This window comes from Triticum dicoccoides, chromosome 5A (assembly GCF_002162155.2).
Source record: "Triticum dicoccoides isolate Atlit2015 ecotype Zavitan chromosome 5A, WEW_v2.0, whole genome shotgun sequence".
Taxonomy (NCBI): domain Eukaryota; kingdom Viridiplantae; phylum Streptophyta; class Magnoliopsida; order Poales; family Poaceae; genus Triticum; species Triticum dicoccoides.
In genome coordinates, this window is record NC_041388.1 from 316,580,015 (window position 1) to 316,589,020 (window position 9,006).

A 9,006-nucleotide genomic window follows, 5' to 3' on the forward strand; every position below is an offset into this window, starting at 1 on the left:
TGATGAAGCTGCTAGAATTGCTAAACTAGATGAAAAATATAAACACAGACCTGTTGTTGGCATGCATGTTGTCTCAGTCAAAATAGGAGATCATTTTTATCATGGTTTATGTGACTTAGGTTCTAGCGTGAGTGCTATCCCTCTTACCTTATATCAAGAAATTATGAATGACATAGCACCCGCTGAAATAGAGGACATATATGTTACTATTAAACTTGCTAATAGAGACACAATCACAACACTTGGGATTGTTAGAGATGTTGAAGTCTTGTGTGGGAAAATAAAATATCATACTGATTTTCTTGTTCTTGTTTCCCCACAATACGACGTTTGTCCCATTATCTTTGGTAGACCCTTCTTGAACACTATCAATGCCACTATAGTTTGTCATAAGCAAACCGTCAGTGTTAGCTTTGGTGATGAGTCTCATGAATTTAATTTATCTAAGTTTAAAAGAAAACCTCATAAGAAAGAGTTGCCTAGCAAGGATGAAATAATTGGTCTTGCTTCTATTGTTGTGCCTCCTACTGACTCACTAGAACAATATTTGCTAGACCATGAAAATGATATGTATATGCATGAAAGAAATGAGATAGATAAGATTTTCTTTGAACAACAACCTCTGCTTAAACACAATTTGCCTATTAAAACTCTAGGAGGTTCTCCTCCACCTAAAGGTGATCCTGTGTTTGAATTAAAACAATTGCCTGACACTTTGAAGTATGCTTATCTTGATGAAAACAAGATATATCATGTTATTATTAGTGCTAACTTTTCAGAACATGAGGAAGAAATATTATTGAAAATTCTAAAGAAGCACCGAGCTGCTATTGGATATACTCTTGATGATCTTAAGGGCATTAATCCCACTCTTTGTCAGCACAAGATTAATATGGAACCTAATGCTAAGCCCATTTTGATCATCAACGACGTTTGAATCCTAAGATGAAAGAAGTGGTAAGAACTGAAATGCTAAAGCTTCTGGAAGTAGGTATAGTCTATCCCATAGCTGATAGTAGATGGGTAAGTCTCGTTCATTGTGTCCCTAAGAAGAGAGGTATTACTGTTGTTCCTAATGATAAGAATGAACTCATTCCACAAAGAATTGTTACTGGCTATAGATTGGTAATTGATTTTAGAAAAAATAAATAAAGGAACTATAAAAGATCATTACCATTTGCCTTTTATTGATCAAATGTTAGAAAGACTATCTAAGCACACACACTTTTGTTTTCTCGATGGATATTCTGGTTTTTCTCAAATACCTGTTTCACAACCTGATCAAGAGAAAACCACCTTTACTTGTCCTTTTGTAACTTATGCTTATAGATGTATGCCTTTTGGTTTATGTAATGCACCTGCTACCTTTCAAATATGTATGGCTGCTATATTATCTGATTTTTGTGAAAACATTGTTGAGGTTTTCATGGATGATTTTTCTATTTACGGAACTTCTTTTGATGATTGCTTGAGCAACCTTCACCGAGTTTTGCAGAGATGCGAGCAAACCAATCTTGTCTTAAATTGGGAGTAGTGTCACTTTATGGTTAATGAAGGTATTGTCTTGGGGCATAAAATTTCTGAACGAGGTATTGAGGTGGACAAAGCTAAAGTTGATGCAATTGAGAAAATGCCATGTCCCAGAGATATTAAAGGTATTCGTAGTTTCCTTAGTCATGCTGGTTTCTATAGGAGATTTATTAAAGACTTCTCTAAAATGTCTAGGCCTCTTACAAATCTTTTACAAAAGGATGTTCCATTTGTTTTCGATGATGATTGTGTAGAAGCCGTTGAAACACTTAAGAAAGCGTTGATTTCTGCACCTATTGTTCAACCACCTGATTGCAACTTGCCTTTTGAGATTATGTGTGATGCTAGTGATTCTGTTGTTGGTGCTGTTCTAGGACAAAGAGTTGATAAGAAGTTATATCTTATCCATTATGCTAGCAAAACTCTAGACAATGGCCAAAGAAATTATGCTACACTGAACAAGAATTTTTAGCAATTGTGTTTACTTGTGATAAATTCAGAACTTACATTGTTGACTCTAAAGTTTCTGTTTACACCGATCATGCTGCTATTAAATATCTTATGGAAAAGAAAGATGCTAAACCTAGACTCATTAGGTGGGTTCTCTTGCTACAAGAATTTGATTTACTGATAGGAAAGGAGCTGAGAACCCCGTTGCTGGTAACTCGCCTAGGTTAGAAAATATGCTTGATGACCCACTACCTATTGATGATAGTTTTCCTGATGAACAATTAGCTGCAATAAATGTTTCTCATAACACTCCTTGGTATGCTAACTATGCTAATTACATTTTTGCGAAATATATACCACCTAGCTTCACATACCACTAAAAGAAGAAATTCTTATATGATTTAAGACATTACTTTTGGGATGACCCATATCTTTACAAAGAAGGAGTAGATGGTATTATTAGACGTTGTGTACCTGGGCATGAACAGGGACAAATCCTATGGAAATGTCACTCTGAAGCTTATGGAGGGCATCATGCAGGAGATAGAACTCCTCACAAGGTATTGCAATCTAGTTTTTATTGGCCTACTCTCTTCAAGGATGCCCATAAGTTTGTTTTATCTTGTGATGAATGCTAAAGAATTTGTAATGTCGGTAAGCGTCAAGAAATGCCCACGAATTATTCACTTGTTGTTGAACCATTTGATGTTTGGGGTTTTGATTATATGGGACATTTTCCTTCCTCTAATGGGTATACACATATTTTGGTGGTTGTTGATTATGTTACTAAGTGGGTAGAAGCTATTCCAATTAGTAGTGCTGATCTTCCATTAAAATGCTTAAAGAGGTTATTTTCCCAAGGTTTGGAGTCCCTAGATATTTAATGACTAATGGTGGTTCACATTTTATTCATGGTGCTTTCCGAAAAATGCTTGCTAAATATGATATTAACCATAGAATTGCATCACCTTATCATCCTCAATCTAGTGGTCAAGTTGAACTTAGCAATAGAGAAATAAAATTAATATTGCAAAAAACTGTTAATAGGTCCCGAAAGAATTGGTCTAAGAAATTGGATGGTGCACTTTGGGCCTACCGAATAGCATATAAAAATCCTATGGGTATGTCTCCTTATAAAATGGTTTATGGAAAAGATTGCACTACAAAAAAAGACACATCAGTGACATTTTGGGCCAAACAAAAAAAATTCTAACGTACTTATGACACTTCTATGACGATAATTGTGACAAAACCCGGTATCATCATAGATATCGTGGGGTCCTACTTCTATGACAAAAAATCATGACAGAAACTGGGTTTTTTGTCCTGGGCAGGCCGGAGACGCTGCTGCATGACATTCTTTGGGCCGTCCATGATGGAAAAAACCATGGAAGAAGTGAGGGCAAGGAAAATATCGGGGAGTTACCGGTTACGGTGGGTGGCCGGGGGCCGAGCGTTGCGCGTTTCTCTCATACGTACGCGCGTGTGTGTGCGAGGCGTTGCGCTCTAACTGAACCCGAGCGAGGCGTTGGGCTCTAACTGAACCTGAGCAATTGCACTGCAGGCTATGCATTACTGAACCCGAGCGATCGATCGATCCCTTGGTGTTAACTGAACCCGAGTGATTCCTTCGCTATTGTTGCTAACTGAAGCCGATCGATGCTGCCTCTGGATGAATAGTGAGTGTTGTTGGGGGTTTGGATGAAGAGTTCCCGATGGGGGTTGGATGAACAAGAACCCGTGGTAGTAAAGGTTGTTACCGCTGGATGAACAGGACCCCGATCAATGGAGCCGGTTGGGGGTGGATGAACAGGACCCCGTGGAGGGCTGGATAAACAGGACCCCGTGGAGGGCTGGTTGAATAGTAGCCGGTGGAGGGCTGGATGAACAATAGCCCGTGGAGGGGTGGTTGAGCAGGACCCCGTGGAGAGGGCTGGTTGAACAATAGCCGGTGGAGGAGCGCGCGGTGGAGGCTGGATGAACAGGAGCCCGTGGATGAACAGTCACAGGTGGAGGCTGGAGGAGGTCGATGGTGGATGAACAGTAGCCCGTGGAGGCAGTCGACGGTGGAGATGAACAGTATCCCGTGGAGTCCCATTTTGCGGTACGCCACACCCCTCCCGACGAAATGACCCCCATTTCGACCGTAGCGCTCCAACACAAGTCCGTTTCCTCCGTTTTGCGATATGCCACACCCCTCCCGATCAACAAGACCCCATTTCCACCGTAGGAGGTCCGTTTCCTCTGTTTTGCGGTACGCCAGACCCCTCCCAATGAACAAGATCCCGTTTTGACCGTGGCCGGTTGAACACAAGGTCGTTTCCTCCGTTATGCGGTACGCCAGGACTCCTTTCCATCGATTGTTCCGTCCAAGCCGGTTGGCTCCCGAACACGACGACGCATTCCGTTCCGACCCAGCCAGTTGCCTCCCCATGATCATGATGATGGCGCAACTTCTCCGTTCCGACCCAGCCATGTACACGAGCCCTGGCCGTACGTATGCGCGAGTGGGCTTTCGAGACCCCGCCCGTATGTATGTATGTGGCCGTATTTTTTCGCGTGTGGCTATATGTACGTGTACATGGTTTAGATAGGACAACCTGAACTGCTACGTGGGGGGATCTACCATGACATGTGACGCTACCTACTCGTCCATGGTTCATACTTGTAGAGAGACCAATCGACCAGTATGTACGTACATGTTCCGACAAGACAGACAACGGTATGTACGCTTCGACCGGGTGAGTCCCAGCTGTCAGGGCGGATAAGGACGCACTTCGTTATGTGCAAAGATATAGCTACTGGGTCCCAACTATTAGGGGGTGTCAGTGTCAAAACCGGCGGATCTCGGGTAGGGGGTCCCGAACTGTGCGTCTAGGCCGGATGGTAACAAGAGGCAAGGGACACGAAGTTTTACCCAGGTTCGGGCCCTCTCGATGGAGGTAAAACCCTACGTCCTGCTTGATTAATATTGATGATACGGGTAGTACAAGAGTAGATCTACCACGATATCGGAGAGGCTAAACCCTAGAATCTAGCCTATGGTATGATTGTTGTTCTGTATGTTGTCCTACGGACTAAAACCCTCCGGTTTATATAGACACCGGAGAGGGTTAGGGTTACACAAAGTCGGTTACAATGGTAGGAGATCTACATATCCGTATTGCCAAGCTTGCCTTCCACGCCAAGGAAAGTCCCTTCCGGACACGGGACGAAGTCTTCAACCTTGTATCTTCATAGTCCAGGAGTCCGGCTGAAGGTATAGTCCGGCCATCCGGACACCCCCTAATCCAGGACTCCCTCAGTAGCCCCTGAATCAGGCTTCAATGATGACGAGTCCGACGCGCAGATTGTCTTCGGCATTGCAAGGCGGGTTCCTCCTCCAAGTACTTCATAGAAGATTTTGAACACAAAGATAGTGGCTGACTCTGCAAAATAAGTTTGCACGTATCGTCATAGAGAGAATAATATTTACACAAGTCTAATCTGCTGACGTATTCCGTAGTATGACATCGCACCACGACCAAGCCTTTATTCGAATCATTTTATTGTGCCACCTCAGCGCGTCATGCGAGGCGGTTTCCTTGGCACGTCTTGTTAAAGCAGAGATCGTGTCCCCTTATTCCGGGATTCTCATCAATACGGGCGTGGGTAACCCAACCGCTTCTAGGACTCCTAGACTATAGGCAAGTCCAAACGGCCACGGAGAGGACGCCTGATATTCACCCTCTTTATAAAGGGACAAGGCTTTTATTTTTCCCTCCTGTGCTCAATCGAATCCTTCCCCCACCTCAAGCTCAAACACCCAAAGTTCAGGTCAGGTGCTCTGAACCTTCAATCATGTCCGGATCTAGCCTTCAAGGCCGATGGGTGCCTTCCTCCGTCACGGAAGAAGACATCAAAAAGTTGAGGGAGGCCAGATATCTGACCGCCGAGGTTTTGCATCGGCTGCCTGCCCGAGGGCAGGCCGTCCCCTCCCCCGAACCCAACGAGAACGTCGTTTTCGTCTCCCACTTCCTCTGAGGTCTAGGCCTTGCTCTGGATCCTTTCGTCAGGGGTTTGATGTTTTATTACGGGCTAGATTTCCATGATCTAGCTCCGGACTCCTTTCTTCATATCACGACATTTATTGTCGTGTGTGAGGCCTTCCTCCGGGTTACCCCTCACTTTGGCCTGTGGCTCAAGACCTTTGAAGTAAAGCCGAAGATTATCGAGGGGCAACATGCAGCGTGTGGAGGTGCCTCAATATGCAAGATGATGGGAGCTCCATGGCCCAAAGGTTCCATTCCAGAGGTGTCTGAATTGTGGCAATAGGAGTGGTTCTACATCACGGCTCCTAGAAGTGCCAAGTGGGCGGCCGCCCCTGTTTTCCGCTCGGGCCCTCCACCACAACTGATGTCATGGATCATCAGAGGTCTGAGCTGGGGTCCAGCCAAGGACGTGCCTATACTGCAAAGCCGCATTCGAGATCTCTTCAATGGAGATTTTAGTTTGGTTGCGGTAATACAAGTTATGATGGTTCGTCAAGTCCAGCCTTGCAAACGCTGGCCCCTTCGCTTGTGTGAGTTCAATCCCGAGGGACCGCATGTCATTCAAAATTTCCTCGGCCTGACGCACGAGGAGATGTACAAGTCATTCTTCGGACCTCAGGTAGAGTGTCCGGAAATCACCGAGGACGCCGGCCTGAGTAGTAACCGCGCCGCCGAACAGGTAAGGAATCTTCCGGCCGAACATACTATCTCTCATTTGTTACGAAGTTATTTCTGAGAGTTCGCTTTTTGACCAGGACTGGCTAACAAAGGCGAAGTTGATTCGGTGTTCGGCCCCCCTCCCTGAGGGTTTGGACAATCCGGTATTGGAAAAGATGCTCCAGGTCGCACCTTGCCCGGAGCCCTTGAAGGAAGATACTGGGGAGGATAATACGGGCGGACGCGGGCCCCCAACGCTTCCCATTCTAACCGAGGGAGCGAGCGTCTCCATGAAGGAAGACGACCGGAGGAGGAAAAGGACTGCGCCCAGGGATTCAGAAGTCAAAGCTTCCAAACGGGAGAAGAAGTCTCCCACAGAGGGTCCTACCTTGGGGGTGCCTTTGCCGTACAAAGTCTGCGGGGGGATCAATTCTCCAGCGAGTCGTAAGTGACCCGAAATACTTTAATAGTACAGGTATGCCATCTTTTTCTTCTGAGAAAATAACCACCGCATATATCTTTGCAGTTCAGGCCTTAGCCCCTCTCAAATGAGCTCGTCTTCAGGGGATCTTCTTCCAGAGATGATGGAGAGCGAAACGCCTCCTCCGGACTCCTCCGCTCCGAAAGCGGGCGAGCCCGAAGTGTCATCGCGGAGGGCCTCTCCGAGTCCGGTGAGGCCAGAAGATAATCCCATTGACCCCCGAAGCTCCCAGTGTCCGGCTCCCAAAGAGAGCGGAAAAAAGAGTCCGACACCGTCTGGTGTGCGATCGGATGTTCTGAGGGAGTTGGTGGGGCGAGCGGCCATCTCAGATGAACACCGTGTGCTGATGAATACGGTGATGGAGAGAATTTCGTTCGCCGAAAGTGGATTGGATGAAGCTTTTATGAGTCTACTGACAGGCTTTGAGGTACGTAAAATAATGTATGATATTCCTGCACATGCTAGGTGTGCCCTGTGTAGATAGTAGCCCCTGAGACTCTGGTTGTCGTCGGAAACGACGACGAACAGAGGATCATATTCCCAGGTAATAACCATACTACCTCTATGTGCAGGTGATGGAAGCTCCGGTGGCTAGCCGGACTAGCGAGTTTGCCATTTAAAATGGCGGTTGGATGCGGCAGACACCGACATCGAGCTTGTTAACAAAAGGCTTGACGAGGCACAGGGTAAGTGTCATTATCTGGTAAACGCCACATAGTAAGAGTAGCATGATGCCAGTATCTTTAATATGTTGTGACTGCAGATGGAGCTGCCACTGTTGAAGCCCTGCGGGCAGAACTTGCCCGAGCCAAGGAACAAGCGAGGTTTGGTAATGCGGCTGCTTTGAAGGTGGCCGAAGAGTTGAAAGATGAGAGGGCCGCGCATGGCGAGAGCCGAGATAAGATGGCCAAGATGGCCATATAATTAAAAGCCGCCGCCGACCGTTGCCGGGTTCTTGAAAAGGAAAACCTAGCGAAGGCATCGGACCTTGAGAAGGCTGCTGCGACAAGAAAAGACATCCGCTCTGCTATGAGGGCGAAGAAGGAGGAGCTGCGGGAAGCCGGGGATATTGTAGCTGGGGAATCCTTTATGTTGTGGAAGAAGTTCGGAGATCCATGGTATGCCGCTCTGGATTGGCTGTGGAGTTTGGAGGATGTGTATATGGATTTGGCGGCGAGCGCTGCCGATGCGGCCAAGTACTTCCAGGGTCAGACGGACCGTGAAGTGGACCAGCTGTTTTGGACACAATTCCATTCTCCCGAGAGTCTGCTTTCATTGACTGACTAATTAGCCAAATGGGCCGAACTGAATAGGTTGTCTGGACTCGCCATGAGGTCTGTTGTGGATCAGCTATGGCCAGAAAGGCCAAAACCGAACAACTATTTCAGCTTGGTGCAGCAGTTCCTTGACATGGTGCCGCCCATTAATGCGATGAAGAGGTCAGCGTGCATAGAGGGCTCACGGATGGCCTTTGCCCGTGTTAAAGCATACTGGGCGGAGATGGATGCTACCACTGTTGCAGCGCAGGATTCGGCCATAGGTCGAATGGCTACTGAGCACTACTTTGAAGAAGTTCTTGAGGGTGCTTGTTTGATAGAGACCCAGTGCTCAAAAAATATTATGTTTGAGTGATATGTAATCTCATTGTAAGCGAAATGCTTTTATAAATTTTTATAAGGCTATTTTTATACTTCTGCCTGAAAGTAATATGATGCCTCCTGGGCAGTTGTTTATGTATACATGTGTATAACCTGAAAGATTGCAACTGTCGGCTTCAACCCCCACGCATATAATGCGGAGGTGCTCGCAAAAAACACATGTTCACACTTAACCCAACGTCTTGGTCCTATTAAGGAG